Consider the following 20,318-nt stretch of genomic DNA (forward strand, 5'->3'; position numbering starts at 1 on the left):
ATGAGGACACTACATAATAGGTCATTCCCATTTTACAGAAGGGATCCAAGACTGAGGCTGCAACCCAATGCATGTTCACCTGGAAATACACCTAATTCCTCGGATTTGCTTCTGAGTAAACATGCATAGCATGGGTTTCAAGAAACTGAGATCTGGCCAAAGTGAATTAGTGCCTAGAGATTTGAACATAAGTCCAAGTTCAAGCTTTCTTGCCTTCATTTACTAACATTTGCTGACTTAAGGAAATTAGGGGTTAATTTCACAGCTCTTTCAGCTCAAACTGTCTCTCTCCCTCTGCCTCTCTCTCATCACAATGCAAAGCTAACATTCATCTTTTCAAAGCTCTGGAACAAATGTGAAAAGGGCATATGTGTGTGTGTGTGTGTGTGTGTATATGTATGTGTGTATATATATATATACACACACACACACACACACACACACACACAGCACTCTGGGAAATCTAACACAATGGCAAGGTTTGAAACAACTTTCCCAATTAGTTTGCTCTTGGCTCCCTTTTTGTGGTAATTTTTTTAATGCGTGACAGAAAGATTAGCCTCTTTGACATCACTAAGGAATTGCGGCAAGTTTAGACCATCCAAGGTGAAGAAAACATTTGATTCATGCAAAGGAACTTCAGGACAAAGAGCATGGTTTAATAAATGTGTTTTGCACAGTTACAAACCTTTGCCTCTTCCAGGCTCATCATGGCATTAAAATATGTGGATATTTTAATCCACTCCCATAGATGTAGAGTTCATTGAATCAAAGGGACTATATTAAGTTGCCACTCCAACCGTGTTCTTAATGCAGCCCCAAGGTCAAATGTTTATTGGCCAGAGGAATTGAAAAACACAGCCCTGATCCCCAACACGCAACATGTTGGATGCATACTGTTCCGGGGTCTCTGCTTGAAAATTCAAGCCATGGCAATCGGGTTTCCATAATGACGCTTGAGATTTTAAAAATTATTTTGACCAAGTGAGTCAGTGATTCAGTATTAATAACTCTTTTGATGCATTACGTACTTGACAACAGGAAACATTAGCATTCGCGCAATTAACTCTTCTGTTGGGAGTCGATTTACGCCACTGAGCAAAAACAGATCCCTCCTTCCAGTGACACACCATGCATGTAAACAAGGCTAATCCCTAAATCTCCAATACACTTGGGAAATTCAAATCCAGACCATAATGGGTAAATGATTGGGGGGCAAGGCAGGGCTCCTTAGCAAAACAATTCACATATACGCTCAACTTAAGGGGCGGAAACACCACTTGGCAGAAAGGATATTGCGTTGCCCATGGTTCCAGTCAAGGCAAATGAGTGAATTATTGTGACATTAGTAAATGGGTAATTAGTTTCACATGTCATTGCTTGCACCCTCGAGATCATTCACAAAGAGATGCTTACAAAGCATCTCTGCCTCTTTAAAAAAAAATAAGTGGGGGGGAGTAAGAAAAACCGGCCCAGCTGATCCGCTTCCATCTACAAAACAATGCACTTGCAAGTAGGCTGGGATAAAATGCAATCTTGTCAGACCAAAGACACCTGCTCCCAGCAGGAAAGCTTTCTTATGAACTGCCAAGACTTTTGTTACAGTACCTCAAGATGCAATGATCTTTCCATCTGGAATATACCCACATTAACTTGGCTGCAACCACCTGAAAGCTATCATTGAATATTTATTACCACATGCTGTGCTGCACAGGTATGAGCAAATATGTGCCAAAGGGAGGATGGAGAGAAGAGAAGGAGGGGGGAAGCAGAGGCAAGGGGGGTAACTAGAACAGTCTCAAATTAGCCTTTGATATTTGTAAGCCAGTATCCTTCATGCTGGAAGCCAGAGTGGGGGACCAGGTGTTGTTGTTGCCTCACATCACGCTGTGATTTATTTATTTTTTAATCACTATACAACAACCATCATGAGGACTCTGCTCATCTGACCCTTTCTCCCTGGGAAAGAAAGAATCCTGCCTGAAACCCTGTAGAGCTGCTGCCAGTCAGTGTCGACAATACTGGGCTAGATGGACCAACGATCTGACTCAGTATAAGGCAGCTTCCTATGTTCCTATGTAAGTCAAGCAAATGTCAAGGTGTTCGGAATGTGAGTTATGTCTCCTTGCACAATTGCTTGCCAGCATCCCGCTTGAACTGAGCCTGCCGCTTAGAATCCTCCCCAGAAGCCTTTGCAGCCAGAGAAGAGCCGTAGCTCAGGGGTAGAGCCCCTGCTTTGCATGCAGAAGGTCCCAGGCTCGATCCCCGGTGTCTCCAGGTAGGGCTAGGAAAGAATCCTGCTGAAAACCCTGGAGAGACGCTGCCAGTCAGTGTCAACGATACTGGGCTAGATGGACCAAGGTTCTGACTCAGTATAAGGCAGCTTCCTACATTCCTAACTTCCTTTGCTGTGTGCCACGACCCTTCTCTGACCTCCAGACAGCCTGCACTAGGGGTGTACAAACCCCACCTACCCGAGTCTGCCGGGGGGTCCGCGTGGGGGAGGCGATCTGTTCCTCCCCCCCGGCATCCTCCCCAGCCAGCTCCGCTCCACGGCAAGTCCGCAGAGCTGCTGGCCGGGTCCGTTCACTGCCGGACTGCCAGATTGCGGAAGCAAATGGCATCCGGCGTAGCAGACGCCATTTGCATCCCTGCTCTTTGCCGTGATAGGCTACATAAATCTTTACGTAGCCTATTGCGCGAAGGGACAGGGATGCAAATATGATCTTAGAATACGGCCTCATTGGAGTCTGTGGCGGAATTCTCCACCATCCCTAGCCTGCACTACTTCTCAAGTCCTGCTGCTCCTAGGAGCACTGGGCTGAGAAGGAGCCAGGGCTGCACTACTACCACAGAAGGAGAGTTGGGGTACCAACAGCAAGACCAACTGTGTTCACAACGAGGCCCACGTGGAACTGTGGGCAATTTCCAATATTACTCTCCCTTCTCCACAACGCATGAAGGTTCCAGCACACAGCGCACCATAGAACCACGTATTGCTGTCATCGTCATCCTATTTCATTGAGGATACACCTAAATATCACGGTGTTGTACAACAAGAATTAAAAACCACAGGATCCATCCCACAGGCTTAGAGTCTAGGAAGCCCTGTGGCCCTTTAGAGGTTTATCAGGGGTTCCCCAAGAAGAAGAGCAGTAAAAGCAGAGAAGCTTGCCTACCATTACCACTTCTGATCTCCTCCTGCAACACACAGCAGCAAGCAGTGCTCTGCACCTTGGATAGCTCCTTTAAAGATCTGATGGGTTCTGACGGAAACCTGGAGCAGATTCACCGCCACTGACATCAGAGACACCAGCTGTCACGTTCCTTCGTCCTCCTCCTTCGCAATCAACACACTCCAAGGTACCAGGCTTCAGGCTCGCTACTTTATTAGTTAACAACCAGGTCCTTTACAAATGCAAATTCTAGGAACTCTCAGGCTACAAAGGAAACAGCTACTCCACACAATTACGAATACCAGAAGTGGAAGTTAGAGAAGTTGCTGGCAGTTTGAAACAAGAACTTCCCTGCCAGACTAGCTTAGGGGGGATGCCCCTCCCTTACAGTTGCTCGCTCCTATGTAGGCTATCGCGCATAGCCAACCTGGAGGAACATCTGAGCTCCACCTCTAACTTTTCCCGCTTCGCTCTGCGATGGACCCAAGCATCCCTCAAGTCACGCCCCTTACTCTCCTCCTCCTGAGAGACCTGGGTTCTCATGGAGGAGGAAAGGGGGGCCCTCAAGCCAAGCAATCTGTGTGCCAAGGTCTTGAGAAGAAAGCCTTGCCATATCTGAGCTCACTAGGGAGACTCCCCCGGTTCTGGCTGTTCCCATTCTGAGTCTGAGTTGCTAACTACCTCCACCCGCTCAGATTCATTCCTGACACCAGTCTCCACTGGCAGCAAGCAAGTCTTGGGTGTGTTGCCAGCTCACAGGGAACAGCAAAAAGGGAGCTCTTCAGAATACAAAGCTAGATTGTTTTCCCCTTAAGACTCCAACGAGTGAAGATCATATTTCATTTCATTAATTAGCTCCCATGAGTGATAGCTCGGCTAGCCTATATAATACTAATAGCAAACTCGATGCTCCGAGTGCCAATCCTCATGTGGACAAAGTGGCACCATCTACACATAAAAGGGAGATATCAGCAGACTTAGGCAAAGCACAAAGTTTGCAGAAGCACCCCCTGAAAAAAAATTAGGAAAAATTGTCAAGTGGGGAAAAAAAGAAAAAAAAACACCCCCAGCTGCCCAATAAGGACTGAGCATGCCGTGGCCACATAATTTGGGGGGTGGGGGAGATCTGGAGAAGTTACAGAATGGAGTATCCTTCAAAAAGGGCTGGCTGGAACACGAACAGGAAAACCCCATGTTGCAAAATTTTGTTGCAGGTCCCACTTGTCTCACAGAAAAATAAAGCTCTCTTTTGCTTCAAACTATCTGTTGGCCTCTTTGGTTCTTGCTTGCATACACAGGGAAATAAGAAAAACCAGGGATAGGAGATACTCAATAGGTAACCGTGAGTTATAATATATATACACATGACCAATACGCCACTTCAGCTGACCCCCTTTTATTGGACAGAGTGTACATTGTGTACAGAGTGTACATTTTCCTGCTGGTATGGCTGGTGCTCCTGTCGAAGCCCAGGTCGCTCTGTGGAATGCAGAGATGACTCGGGCGGTTGGCACGATCGCGCCCAAGCGCCCTCTCCCTCTGAGCAGAGCCCGGCCAGCTCCTTGGGATACACCTGAGCTGAGGGCAATGAAGCAAGAGGGGAGACGGCTAGAACTCAGGTGGAGGAAAACTCGTGCTGAGTCTGACCGATGACCGAACACAGGCAAGAGCCCACTATCAAGCCTACACTGTGGCAGTGAGGGTGGCAAAGAGACAGTTCTTTTCCACCAGCATTGCATCTTCTCAGTGTCGTCCAGCGGAGCTTTTCCGAGTGGTTCATGGCCTGTTACAGTCTGGGCCAGGGAGAGAGATGGTAGAACCCTCGGCGGCACACTGTGATAAGTTTGCAAGGCACTTTGAAGATAAAGTCGCTCAGATTCATCATGAATTGGACACAACGATTAATGCAGTTCCATTGGTAGAGGCGTTCAGAGCACCGTCTGGTCCAGTTTTATTGGATGAGTTTCAGTTACTGAGGCCTGAGGATGTGGACAAGGTGCTTGACCAAGTGGTCGATCAGACACAAGTCTGATCAACCACTTGTGTGCTTGACCCTTGCCCTTCATGGCTTATTAAATCAAACAAGGAGGGGATGTCCGGCTGGGTCCAGGAGGTTGAAAATTCCTCCTTGAGAGAGGGAGTGGTGCCTGCTGCTTTAAAAGAGGCGGTAATTAGACCACTCCTGAAAAAGCCTAAACTGGACCCAGAGGATGTTAACAATTATAGGCCAGTGGCCAACATCTCCTTCCTGGGCAAGGTGCTTAAGCGGGTGGTTGTAGGACAGCTCCAGGCACTGTTGAATGAAACGGATTATCTAGATCCATTTCAATCGGGCTTCAGGCCTGGTTTTGGAATGGAAATTGCCTTGGTCGCCCTGTGGGAAGACCTCTGCCGGGAGAGGGACAGGGGGAGTGTGACCCTGTTGATTCTTCTGGACCTCTCAACGGCTTTCGATACCATCAACCATGGTATCCTTCTGGATAGGCTGTCTGGGGTGGGAGTTGGAGGCACTGCATTACAGTGGTTCCGCTCCTACTTGGATGGCCAATTTCAGAAGGTGGTGCTGGGGGATTATTGCTCTGTGCCATGGCAATTGTGCCATGGGGTTCCACAGGGCTCTATTTTATCCCCTATGCTGTTTAACATCTACATGAAATCGCTGGGGGAGGTTATCCGGAGGTGTGGGCTGAGGTGCCATCAATATGCGGATGACACCCAGCTCTACCTCTCTTTCTCATCAAATCCAGGTGAGGCAGTGGCTGTTCTGAATCAGGGCCTGGGCACGGTAATGGACTGGATGAGGGCCAATAAATTGAAACTCAATCCAGACAAGACAAAGGTACTGTTAGTGGGTGGTTCGTCTGCCCGGCTAGGTGATATTCAACCTGTTCTGGAAGGGGTTGCACTCCCCCTAAAGGATCAGGTTCGTAGTTTGGGGGTGCTCTTGGATCCAGAACTGTCACTTGAGGCACAGGTGAACTCAGTGGCACGGAGCACTTTTTATCAGCTTAGGCTGGTATACCAACTACGCCCTTATCTGGACAGAGATAGCCTAGCTACAGTTATCCATGCTCTGATAACTTCTCGTCTGGATTACTGCAATGCGTTATACGTGGGCCTGCCTTTGAAAACGGTCCGGAAACTTCAGCTGGTCCAAAATAGGGCAGCAAGATTGTTAACAGGGACTGGCCTGTGAGCTCATATTACGCCAGTACTTTTCCAGCTGCACTGGCTGCCAGTCCATTTCCGGGCCCGATTCAAAGTGCTGCTTTTAACATTTAAAGCCCTTAACGGCTTGGGGCCAGGTTACCTGAAGGATCGCCTCCTCCCATATGTGCCTGCCCAGACCTTAAGATCATCGTCAGCGGCCCTCCTCCATGAGCCCCTGCCAAAGGAAGTGAGGCGGGTGGCTACTAGGAGGAGGGCTTTTTCTGCTGTGGCACCCCGGCTCTGGAATGAGCTTCCTGGTATACCTACATTGTATTCCTTTCAGCGCCAGGTGAAGACCTTTTTATTCTCCCAGGCATTTTAGCATTTTAGCTTTCTGAACTTTTAGCTTTGCTGTTTTAAATCTGTATTTTAAACTCCTGCACTGCTGTTAGGTTTTATTGTGGTTGCATTGTTATATAGTGGCTTTAATGTTCTATATATTTTATATTGTTTTATTGTGTGCTGTTTGGTTTTAATTTTTGTGAACCACCCAGAGAGCTTCAGCTATTGGGCGGTATAGAAATGAAATGAAATAAATAAATAAATAAATAAATACATACATACATTTCCCAGCATTACAACAGGGGTGCTCCTGAAGCTGATCCACTCTGCAAGATAAACTCAGCTGCTATTTAGAAATGGAGCCCAAGCAATCGGGGTTCAGCTCCAGAACCTCTCATTGGTGCCAAGGGACAGCCCTGAAACATGCAAGGACAGTGTCAGGATTGGTCCAAAGTTCCCTAGTTTGGTTTTTGACTCGGATTCAGATTCAGAGACAGCGCTAGAAGAGACAGGGTGCGGGAGAGGGAATTCCCCAAGATTCTTTAGGAGTCAGTGAAGAACCTTCCCAGGGGCATATTGAGCAGGAGGGCCAGGCTCAGACACCATCTTCCCCCATCGGTGTGGGAACCTGGCCTCTGTTGGAGGAGAAGGGAGCAACAGAATTGGAAGAGGCCAGAGCCCGCCGCTGAGCTAAGCAGGCGGAGCTGAGAGGAGGTGGGAGGCCTTCCACCACATTAGCTGCCTGTCAGAAGTTGGGTCAAGAGGATCCTCCCTGAAGGGAGAAGCCCAGAAAAACCCTGTCCACCATGGTGGGAAACCCATCCATTATTTGAAAGGCAACTGCCCTGCTTTCAGTAGTTCTCTTACAAAAGCGCTACTTAGCTAATTAGACCTAGAGGACAGCTCCCAGCCTTTGTAGTCACTTCAAGAGTGAAGAGATGCTATTACCTGAATAAAAGTTTGTGGATTGCACAGCAAGTCTCTGTTGCCTCACTACTCAGTGGGAGGGCTTGGAAGGAATCCACAACAGACAGGCCAGTGAGATCAGATCCGCTTCTCCCCAGCCATCCCCCAGGTAGTCACACTTCAGGTCTGCAGCATGACTGGATGTGTGTCTGGGGGTCAAAAGCAATCGATGCAAGCATGAATTCAGTTCAAGAAACAGATGCTGAAAGAGTCCAGACATGGATAACGTAGTCCAAGATAAGTGAAAGGTAGAGTCCCAAAGGCAACAACTGTAGGATCAAAGGCAGGTGATGTATGTAGGTAGATAGGTTCCAAAATGCAGCAGTTCCAGCTAGGCTTTATGAGCCTGTGACACAGCTACCCTTGGTGATGAGGTGTTCCTCAGGGAGACACACTTGAGGCAGCAGTTATATAAGGCCACCCCAGAACCTATTGGCTCCCTAGATCACCTGATTTGGTTGGGCTGATAAAATACAGTGCACCTCCCAACGTTATTAGGGGAGCACTATGAAACAGCAAGGATCTGCGCAGCGGTTCCCTCCACAGAGAGTAAGGCCCTGGACCTTGCTGGTCAAACATGCTGATGCCCTACTGTAGGCTATTAATTCTTGCACTTGCATACCAGTGAATGACGATTCCTATTCAGCAGGAATTGGCAATGCACTTTCACATGGTAGCCTGATCAAATTTTAAATCAAATTATTTTGCTCAGAGTTTTGCCTATAAGGAAAAGAAGGAATGCATCGCCTTGTATATTTCCTGTATATTTTATTGCTTTACTATCTCATGCACACTCTGGAAAGGCAAGGGACCTCTGCCAGTTAGCCTCATGAGGAGACATTTTGGAAAGCTCACCAGCCCAGTCAATGATCTCATGCCAACCATTCATGTGTGCTCCGTACCTACGACTCCCTTATGCAACAGTATGATAAAGCTTGAAATTCCATAGCGGGAAAGAACCAGGACATCCTAGAGCTAGAATGTACAGAATTGACTTATCCTGCAAGCTGCAACACACATAAGAGAAACAGCATAAAGACATCTAGAAGATATGAGGTCAGGTGCCATTGCTGCTTCATTCCAGGTAAGATTTCTTTGTTTCCTTATTTGTATCCTGAGTTTTTCACAGGGCCGGCCCTACCATTAGGCATGGTGAGGTGACTGGCTCAGGCAGCAGATACTGGGAGGTAATGGCAGCAGGCCCCCTCTGGCTGTTCGTCCTGAATCCCTGGGCATTCACCTCTGTCGGAAGACAGAGCTATGTGTGCAGGTTTGCCCTGGGTCCTCTAAAGTAACCTGCTGTCCTCAGGTGTGGTGGAGGACACTGTCCTGCCCCCTGTGTTGAAGTAAGATTCACTCCTAGTCCAGACGGCTTCTCTACATGGAATGGGGAGGGGACACCATCTTCTCCTTTGCCTCAGGCAGCACAATATCTTTCACTGGCCCTGATTGTTGGACGAACATTTTTTCAAATTATGTAACCAGTTCTGTTCTCAAATTCCTTCTTGCAAAGTTAAAAAAGGAGGTTACAATGGGAAATCTATCTGATTAGGGTCTTAGCGTTGCTTCTTCTCAGACTTGGGCTTACCAGCAGTTGACTTATTTTGGCATCTCATTTATTGCTATCTTCTCTGCCCTCCAAAGACCTCAATCAAGTAAAGCCCGCTGCAGGATGCTTTATCACATATATGCAAATGTTACATTTACAATTTTGGCCATTCTGTGCATCCGCTTTTCTCAAGCTGTTCCTTAAAATGGTGCTTTCAATCCACTTTGCGGTAAACATGGGGTGTGTTGCAGTAACAGCCCATTTTCCTCCTGATTAGTAAATTACTGTGTTGGTCGTAGTGTTTCATTCTAGCTGCTGCTGGCTGAGGGGTTGCAAGAAAAAAGAGAAGCAAAAAAAACACACACACAGAGAATACTCTCCGACAAGACAAACTTGCCTTGATTTCCATCTCAGAAAGGGGAAGTCTAGATTGCTTTTTCTTTGAAGGAGGGGGAAGTGGTGGAGAAGCGGGAGCAAGAAAGCATTTTCAATTGACAGAGTGAAAAATGTTGCTTAGGAGTTAACATATTCCACGAGAAGGGAGTTATAATAGCAGGACTTCTAAACTAGTTACAACGAAGTGCACGGAAGTCCTTCTAAGATTTTCCACAGAGGACAAGCTATTATATTTGCAGCTCGTATGTAATTCCTATTGGCTCGCTGTGCAATAATTTATGAAAATCATGACATTCTGGTGCTTTAATACAGATTATGCTATCCTGAGAGAGATGGGAGTGGGGGGAGAAATTCACAATACTGCTATTTGCTTTGTGGCATATCAGCCCCGCTTCCAAATGGAACTCTGAAATCAGTTTCCAAACCATAAAGTTAAATCTTCTTAGACAATTGACATCCCATTTCCAAAACATGTAGTTTGCCGTGCAGGTATGTAATTTAATGTATCTGGACATGATGGTGTTTTGGTGTGCTATAATTGGGACAGCCTTTCCACGCGGGAGGAAAGAGTGAATGAGTCATGCACCCCAAATGAGGGCCAATGCAAACTCTAGCGTCACATAAACAGACATGCCACATTGTCCATATTATTTTGGGAGGGGAGAAGTCCAGAAATTGTTTTCATACTTCATAGGAGGAATATTTCCCTTCCATTCATTCCAGCCTGCCATGCAGAATTCTATTACAGCTTTCCTGCACTATTACTTTTTACCATGAGTTGTTGTTGTTGTTGTTGTTGTTTACATTTCTATACTGCCCCACAGATGAAGCTGTCTGGGTGGTTTACAAAGATTAAAAATCATTAAAATATAGTATACAAAGTTTAAAAACCATTTACATAAGAACACACAGACAGTATACACAGAGACAACATTGCGTGTGGCTGCCTAATATGAGATTAGGAGCCACACGCAAGAGGACCTTTTCTTTTGCCACTCCTCAGTTGTGGAACGACCTGTGGGTTGAAAAGTGCCTGCTGACCTCTTCGAAGGTTTTTAAGCGGGAATTAAAGGCTCTATTCTTTGGCAGACCTTCCCTTTTTAGAAGTCTCGCTCCTCTTTGTTGACTGTTATATACTGTTTTCATGCTATATTGTTTTTATTGCTGGGGTTTTTGTTACATTGTTTTTTAACTTTTTACAACACCTTGAGTATTTGAGTTATACAGTTATAAATTGAATAAATAATAACATATATCTAAAAATAACTTATTAATTACTACTACAAGAAAGACCTGCAACAAAATGTTGGAGTGTATCCTGGCCACCTAGCAGGACTGCTCATGTTTAGGGTTCCAGCCAACCAGCCCACCCATGCCCTCCCCCAGGATATTATGAGCCAGGGGTCCCCAATCTTTTTAGGATGGTGAGCACATTTGGAATTTTGAGAGAGTGTCATGGGTGCTCTCACATAAAATGGCTGCCATGGTGGGCATGACTGGGCACAAAACATTCGTTTCCCAGAAAGCAAACTGGTGAGACTATAAAGAGAGAGAGAGAGAGAGCAACTCGCCCAAACACCAAAGTACCAGGTGGAGATGGGGTCTGAGCTCCAAAAATTCCTCTCAAAAGAGACCTCCAGCTACTGGGCGGTATAGAACATTAATTAATTAATTAATACAGAACCACTCTTTTGAACCCAAATAAAGATGACACTGGAGGGCACCCCTCCACTTTTCAGTATGCCAGCTTCCCAGTTAAAAGTTGATGTTTTTTACTTAAAACAAATCTTAAGTAATAAAATAAAAATCAGAAGAGGCAGGAAGTCTAGCAGCACTTATCACTTTAGGGCTGATGGCATCACTCCCTCCTCAAGGGAGGCATTCACCACCACCCTGATCCCTTCATCCAGCCTCTCTCTGCAGCTCATAATGAGCCAAGATGGGCAGAGATATAGGAGTGCACGAAAGTCACTTACCTGGTCTCGCAGCTTTTCGCGGTGGGGGGGGAGGCGCTTCGCTGCTCTCCCCGCGAAGTTCAGGCCGGGGGGGGAGGCTTCCCGCCTCGCCCGGCTGAAATTCAGGCCGGGGAGGAGGCGCCTCGCCTCGCCCAGCCGCGAAATTAAAAGTTAAACAAAAAACAAAAAATGCCCCCGTGATAGGCTACGTGATGATTAACGTAGCCTATCACGGCTAGATCTGCAAAGTCAGCCGTGATAGGCTACGTAAATCATCACGTAGCCTATCACGGGTGACTTAAAAAAAAAAAAAGCACGTACGCAAATGGCAGCCCCCATAGGGAGCCGCCATTCGCGTTCCTTATTTTCGCCGTAGTCTAAGTAATCTTTACGTAGACTACAGCGACCAAATAAGGAACGTGAATGGCGGCTCCCTATGGGGTCCGCCATTAGCCGTACGGGCTTTTTTTTTTAAAGTCACCCGTGATAGGCTACGTGACGATTTACGTAGCCTATCACGGCTGACTTTGCAAATCTAGCCGTGATAGGCTACGTTAATCGTCACGTAGCCTATCACGGGGGCGTTTTTTTTTTTTTAGTTTTATTGGAATGGCGGCGGCGGCAGCCGGTCGAAAGATCGGCTGCCGCCCCCGCCCCTGACGAAGACCCGACGAACCGCTGCCGGGACTCGCCGCCGGGAGGGACATTCGGGAAAGGTAAGTCCCGTCCCGGGGGGGAGCGGGGGGCGGGGGGGCAGAGAATTTCTCCCCGAAACTTCTTCGGGGGGCCGAACATGTTGGCGCTCGGCCCCCCGAAGTTTCGGGGAGAAATTCTCCGCCATCCCTAGGATCAAATAAGCAGGTGGTCAGCTTTACAGATGAAAGCACCTTGTCCACTTCATCAGACGGAAGAAGCTGGAACCGATCCCACAAAACCAGTTTGCCACAGGCCGCCCCTCACTCGCTAACTGTATCCACAGCTAGGGGTGTATGAAACCTACTTACCTTTCTGCTGAAGGGGTCCGCAGGGGGTGGGGGAGGCGATCCATCCCTCCCCCCAGAATCCTCCCCGGGCACAGCCGGACTTCCGGCCACTGCCACACAAATGGCGTCTGGCGTAGCAGATGCCATTTGCGTCCCTGCCCTTAACCTTGACAGGCTACGTAGCTTATCACGGCAAAGAGCAGGGATGCAAGTGGCGTAGTGGACATCATTTGCGTCCCTGCCCATGGCCATGATAGGCTATGAAAATATTTACGTAGCCTATCATAGCAAAGAGCAGGGACGCAAATGGCATAGCGGATGCAATTTGCATCCCTGCTCTTTGCCGTGATAGGCTACATAAATATTTACATAGTTCATTCACCGCCACGTGATAGGATGAAGATACAGCTCTAGCCCGTGTCTGATTGTTTTTGGAGCAAGACATCCACCAGCTGCACTTTAGCCATCTCACCTCCTGTTTCAGAGCTCGTAACTGCAGATTGAACCATGGTGCAGTTCGAACTCTGTTCGGTGGGAGAGGGCATTTCAGAGCCACCTAATCTATTGCCCTTAGGGATGGATGGAACACTTACCTTCCATTCCATTCTGTTTCCGCTGGGGGGGAGGCGCTCCGTCCCTCCCCCCGGAATCCTTGATGGGTGGGGGGGCAATCCGGTCCTCTCCCCCAGAATCCTGCCTAGCCGGCTCCACTCCACGGCCAAGCCACAGAGCCGCCAGCCAGCTCCGGCCGCCCGCAGCCAGACATCCAGCCGCTGGGCCGCCCTGCAGGGACGCAAATGGTGGCTCTCGTAGCTGCCGCCATTTGCGTCCCTGTATTTAGCCATGATAGGCTAAATACAGTAGCCGCTGCCATTTGTGTACGCTGGGGGTTTTTCCCCCTGCCGTGATAGGCTACGTAAATACTTACGTAGCCTATCACAGCCTCCACAGGGACGCAAATGGCATCCCTGCATTAGCCGTGATAGGCTACGTAAGTATTTACGTAGCCTATCACGGCTATGAAGAGGAAGCAAATGGCGGCCGCAGGATGGCCGCCATTCGCAAAGCAGCGTGGACAGGAGCAGGTAAGTGCTCCGTTTCACGCGCCTTTTGTGGGTTGGGGGCGGCGGGGACTTTGTCCCGCACGCCTTTCGTGGGTTGGGGGGCAGGTGCTTCATTCCGTGACAGATTTCGGGGGGCCGAATGCACTGGCATTCAGCCTCACCGAGATCCGTCGCGGAATTCTCTGACATCCCTAATTGCCCCATTGATTGCGGCACTCCACCCACCCACCAAGGTCTTGACCGAGTGGCCGTTTGCATGCTCCAGAGAATCCCCAAGTTCAGGAATCCATTCGGATCCATAAGACGCCTGGGGCGGACCATTTTAATGGGTCCTCCACCCCTGCAGAGGGGTTGTGGAACCGAGAAGTCCAACGTCACCAAATAGTGATCTGACCATGACAAGGGGGAGGTGGATATACCCCCAACTTCCAGATCACTCCCCGCTTCTCCAGAAACAAACACAAGGTCTAGTGCATGGGTGGGCCCAGTTGGAATAGGAAACAGCTCCCAGGAAGTCATGGTCTCCATGAAGTCCCAAGGTGCCCCCATGAGGACAGCCTCTGAATGTACATTGAAGTCCCCCAACACAAATAAGTTAGGGGACTGTACACCCACATCAGAGACCACCTCAAGTACCTCGGCCAGGGAGTCAGTTGTGCAGTGAGGTGGGCGGTACACGAGCAGAATCCCCAGACTGCCCTTCGGGCCCAACCTCCAGTACATGCACTCAGCAACCTTGGTCTCCCAGAGAGGGGGTCTGGTGAAGACCAAGGACTCCCAGTAGATAACATCCACTGAGCTTAAGTAGGGCCTTCCACTCTGTCCACATCCCACCCCAGCTTTCCTTTTTCTTTTCCAACTATCAGCATTCAGTGCCTACCAAATCTGGTTCTGTCCACATGAGGGTGTTGGGGGGGGTGTTCCCCCTTAGGCTTTTTTTCCCCTGACGCCTCCCTCTTGTTTCTCAGTGGCCCAGTTCGGCTCCTTGGAGAAAGAATGGGACATACATTTGGGGGGTTGCACCTAGGCTCTGGAACTCCCTTCCAATAGGGGGACATCTCACTTCCACACTAACAACCTTTCAGAAGTCACTGAAGACTTTCCTCTTTTTAGGAAGGGTACTTTACATGCTCTTTTAACTAATCTCTGCTCTTTTTGTATTTTAAATGTGTTTTTATTGTTATGTGTTTGTGCTTTTCTTCTGCGGTTTCTGCTCCTATGGAGGGTTAGTTTTAATTGTTAAATATGTATTTTTTTGTGAGCCCCTTAGAATCCTCCAGAGAATGGGACATAAATGTTTTAAAATAAAATAAAATAGCTGTGACTTTGATATCTCTTGTGCGAGGCATTATCAGTCTTCTGGTTAAGAAAAGCTGAAAATAGGGACAAAGTCACAGTAGGATTTTGGAAAACTGCATAAGCCACCGTTGAAATATATTTGGGTGTGGGGGAGGTAATACAGGAGCCCAGCAGATACAGATATGGATGTGTGAATCAGCAAAATTCGAGTTCGTAGAAGTTCTCCAAATTCCACCTTGAAGCTCATTCTGCCTCATGTCCACATCAGATTGCGAGTGTTGAATTTTTTCTTTTTGCACAAAAATATGTGCGTATTTTCATGCATGTTTTTTCCAAATGTATGCATCGATTGTAAGCGTCTCTGAAATGTACACACACTTCTCCCATCAATTAAAGTGCGTTTGTGCACATTTTTCAAAAGTACACATTTTCATGTGCATTTTTCAAAAGTATGTATGCTGTCAAATGCAATTTATTTATTTATTTATTTTTATCCATGAATCACATTGCAAGCTTGGAAACGTATGGACTTCATCCGCAAATTGCGTCCAAGTCTGTGTTCGGTCCAGAAAGTGCAAACTGGGTAAAACCTGATCAAAAATGAACTGAAACAGATTTCTCACACACCCCTAGATACATGAAAATTGGAACATAGGAAGCTGCCATCCAGCTCAGTACCACGTCCTGGGCAGCAGCTCTTGAGGATCTCAGGCAGAGGGTCTTTTCTAACACCTGCTACCTGAACCTTTTAACAGGAGATGCCAGGAACGGAACCTGGGACTCTCTGCATGTAAAACACACGCTGTACCGCTGAGCTATTTCCCCCACCCGCTCCCACCCATCCTGGGCTAGTATAGGCTTAGTCTATGTGATCTAGAGTACTGTATACCCCTGGCGCCTTTTCCCTTCAAAGGAGAATCCACTTCAGGTCTCCAGTGCTCTAACAGAAAATCGCAGCGCTCAGCTCAGTGATCATCAACAGCAAACAATCTGCTCTTGTGAGAACAGAAAATGCATCTTGCTCATTTTAGAAAAAAAAGGAGATGATTCACAGCATACTTGCGGCATAAACAGCAGGCAGTCAGAACCCTTCAAAACAAGAAAGGAAGTGGGTGAAGGAGATGCAAGTGCACAGATGTGGTTTTTTGTTGCCTCCTGAAGGTCAGCGCACCTCAAGGCTCACTGGTGTGGCCATCAGCTGGATGGCAGCCGCTTAACCAGCTGATGGGTATCTGCAACACAGTTCTCCATTGGAAGGGTGAGCCCAGATTATATCCTGTATGACCTCAGCTAGGTTGGGGGGGGGGGTTCAACTGGGAGTTTGGGCCCCAGCAAGAATTTGGGCGAGGGCCAAAATACCCCCAAATACCAGCACATTGAAGCTTAAAGTTCCTACTGCCAGTAACTCAGCTTTAGGAGTGGCGTTTTTACCATTTAGAATGAGGGGAAAACACACAAAAACCAGGAGACCACCAAATGATCAGCAGTCAGGGAAACGGGGGTGTAGCCACTGGGATTGGGACCCCAAGTCTGAGGTTCAACACCCCTGGTTTAAGCCCAGGAAGAAAGCCCAACACAAGCCAGAGCTCAGGAACAAACAAGACCTGTTTATGTTCCAGGATGGAGGTTCCAGCCCAAGCAGCAATGCAGAAAAATACAAGGCAACAAGGGGCAAGATCTAGATCAGCATTCCAAAACCTCAGGAACACTGGGAGTTGTAGTCCAACACATTGGGAGGGCACTAGGTTGGGGAAGGCTGGTCTAGATTCTGACAAAGTTTCAGAATCCAGACAGATCCTGAACAGCTCCATGTGGAATCATAGGCTGGAAACTGAGAGCATCACTACACCAGCCTAAAATCCCACATTTAAAATGGGACTTTCTGCTTCCCTTTTAAATGCAGGATCACGATGGATTCCCTTTACGTGTGCTTCCTTTTCCCCTCCCCTTTCCCCCTCCTTTTCTCCGTTATCTGAGTCTTCCATATGTTTCATTATACAGCCGCTAGATGGCGCTGTGGTCTAGTTCCTCTTATTGCGGCTTTTCCTCTTTTCATGGAGGGAACTCAAGTGGAATTCAAGCCCTGTAATTTGAAAGCTCATTATCTCTGATCTTTTAAAAAAATGGAATAAAGGTCATTTAGTGAAGGAGATGCCCTGGAGGTTGACAACGTCATCTAAAGGACCCGCAAACTTCTGTGACTAACCAATCTAGCAGGATAAAAGTGAAGAAGCCCTGAAAAAGAGCTGAGATCAAGAACTTTTCTACATGAAGCTTTTAACCTGCCACTTTACCAAGGCTTCTGCTTCCAGATTCTTTGTGGGATTAAGATCACTTCCTTTATACATGGTTTTTCCTGGGGGGTTTCTTTCTCTGCTTTTCTATATGTTCCATTACACAACCACTAAGTGGCACTGTGGAATAGAGGAATTCCACAAATACACCAGGGGTTCATGCCACCATTCAGGAATATACCAGGCTTTCCTCATTAGGAAAATAAAACACTAAAATGGTTGCAAACAATGGGAGAGGCCCTGGAGGATGGCAATGTCATGTAAAGCACCCGCAAACTACCATTAAACATTGGTAGCCTTAAACACTGCTGCAGCTCCATCTGGGTGGCTAGTTCTGCCTTCAGTGAGAGGAGCCTCTTCTGTTAAATCTAGGGATGTCAGAGAATTCCGCCACGGATCTTGGGGAGGCCGAATGCCAGCGCATTCAGCCCCCCGAAATCAGTGGCGGAACGGTCTGCCGCCACCACCCCCGGGATGGGACTTACTTTGGGCGGATCTTCCTGGCGGCGGCGGCGGCAGCTCTGGCGGCGGGGCGGCAGTGGGGCGGCGGCGGCGGCTGGTCTTCCGACCGGCTGCCGCCGCCGCCATTTCCAGTTAAAAACAAAACAAAACAAAAAAAGCGATAGGCTACGTAAAGATTTACATAGCCTATCATGGCTAGATTTTTAAAAAACACCGTGATAGGCTACGTAATTGTTTACGTAGCCTATCACGGCTGATTTAAAAGAAAAAGAACGCACATACGCAAATGGCGGCGCCCATGGGCGCCGCCATTTGCATTCCTTATTTTCGCCGTCTTAGTCTACGTAAATGTTTACGTAGACTAAGACGTGCCAAAATAAGGAACGCAAATGGCGGCGCCCATGGGCACCGCCATTTGCATACGTGCTTTTTTTGTTTTTTGTTTAAATCAGCCATGATAGGCTACGTAAACATTTACGTAGCCTATCACGGCTGACTGCAGGGATGCAAGCGGCGGCGGCTACGGCCGCCGCCATTTGCGTCCCTGCTAGCCAGCAGCCAGATGTCCGGCCGCTGGCAGAGCCGGCCGGCGGCTCCACAGAATCCCTGCGGAGCGGAGCCGGCCAGCCAGAATTTCGGGGGGGGAGGGACGGAGCGCCTCCCCCCCCCATGAATGTCACCCTTCGAAAAGGTAAGTGACTTTCGTACATCCCTAGGTAAATCTACAGTCACACCCAGGCTTCCCTGCATGATCTTTAAATGCCAAATATTATATATGCTATCCGTCCAGTATTAAATAGTGTTCTTAGAACTGGAGGGATGTGTACAAATATTTTGATCAAATCAGCGCAACAAACAATTTGCACCAATCAGCTTCTAAATTGCTGCTCTTACACGTTCTAGCAACAGCATCGTGCAAATCGTTACTCAATGAAGTGCCCCATATATTGTGTGCACTACAATGCAAATAGACCCAGTGATCACCTAGATATGATAATTGGTTGAAAGCAGGATCATTACCTGCAAGCTAATGCAGCAGCTGTATTGCTTTCATGATTACTAGTACACTCCATTCCTCTCGTTGTATGCATCCTGGAAAGAATCTCAGCCTGTTAAGATTTCCTGCCAATCTTGTGACATATAGTTGAATGTTAATACATTTCTCTAGATGAGAAGCAAGAAAACATCATTTCTCAAGTGTTGTTTTCTGAGGAGGAGGAAAAAATTAGCAGCACGAAAGGAGGAAAAAAGATGTCAGAAGGCTCAGCGTTCCTCACATCAATTCCTTCTCATCACAGTCAACAGCATGCTACCTCAATGACGAGCATAGGCTTAGACAAGAAATAGCTTCTCAATAAACCAATAAGCAAACTCACGCACAGGAGGAGTACCTGTAGAATTACTGTCCCCCCCCAAATGATACCTCTGTTTACAATGATATCCAGCAGTGTATTTATCTCTGAGGTATCCAACATGGCACCCATGTGCACCAATATGCCTGCAGAAACGTCCCTTGGCACCTGCCAAGCTCCCTGTCCCTCCTGATTTTAATTTTATGTCTTCACATTTTTTGTCATTAAAAAGCAATTAACTGGGAGACTGGCATGCTGCAAAATGAAAAGCTGCCCTCCAGTGCTATCTTTATTTGGATCCAAAAGAGCAGTTTTGTGTTTTTGAGCTCAGACTCCATCTCTGCCTTATATTTAGGTTCTTGGGCAAGTTATTTTTCTTTTGGTCCCACCAGTTTACCTTCTTGGAAATGAGTGTTTTGTGACAGGCCATGCTCACCATGGCAGCCATTTTATGAATGGCCAAGCCTCCTCCATGACATCCATTTTGTGAGAGTATCATTTTGTGAGATCCTCCATGACACTCCCTCAAAACTCTAGATACCCTACACATTTTGGTTTGAAAGTGACCTCCAAGATAGCTTATAGACATTTCATTCATTCATTCATTCATTCATTCATTACATTTATATCCCACCTTTCTACCTTCATGGAACTCAAGGTGGCTACATGTGGTTCCCAGGTGGTCTCCCCTCCAAGCACTGACTAGACCCAACCCTGCTTAGCTTCAGTAAAGTGGCTGCCTCATGTGCCTTTAGACTATGCTCTGGGAACAGTGTCACATATGATGTACTGCATCTCTGTGAACTTTCGAGTGCCTCTTGGACATGACAGATGGACTGAAAATAGTTACTGTTGGCCAAGATCCCCCTACCCCTCACCCATTGGTATGCCTGTAAGGCTTAATACCTGCAGAAGGGAGAAGGACAAAACAGTCCAAACAAAAACACACTTGGGGCCAATCTACATTGCGCCCGCCATCGCAATGAATTCGGTGTCCTGTTGGGTTAAACGCTCTCGCATTAAAACGTGATTATTCACACTCACTCATTTTCCCTGTTGCAGTGCTTCATCGAATGCGCAGGCTCGGTTCACACTCGAGCGCTGTGCTGTTTTCCTGCGCGCGCTTGTCTGATCTCGGATGCTAAGCAGGGTCGGCCCCGGTCAGTAGTTGGATGGGTGACCACTTGGGAATCAGGCTTCCTGCATTGAGCAAGGGGTTGTTGTATCCTTTCAAATGAGACTAGTTTAACCCCCTCCTATCCCCCGCTCCGGATGTGTGTGTTTTTTAATTTAAGGCATTATCCTCGCAGAATCAGGGCTTCTCTGCAAT

Source organism: Heloderma suspectum, chromosome 11 (genome assembly GCF_057233095.1).
Source record: "Heloderma suspectum isolate Gila_16-S chromosome 11, 16-S_ref, whole genome shotgun sequence".
NCBI lineage: Eukaryota > Metazoa > Chordata > Lepidosauria > Squamata > Helodermatidae > Heloderma > Heloderma suspectum.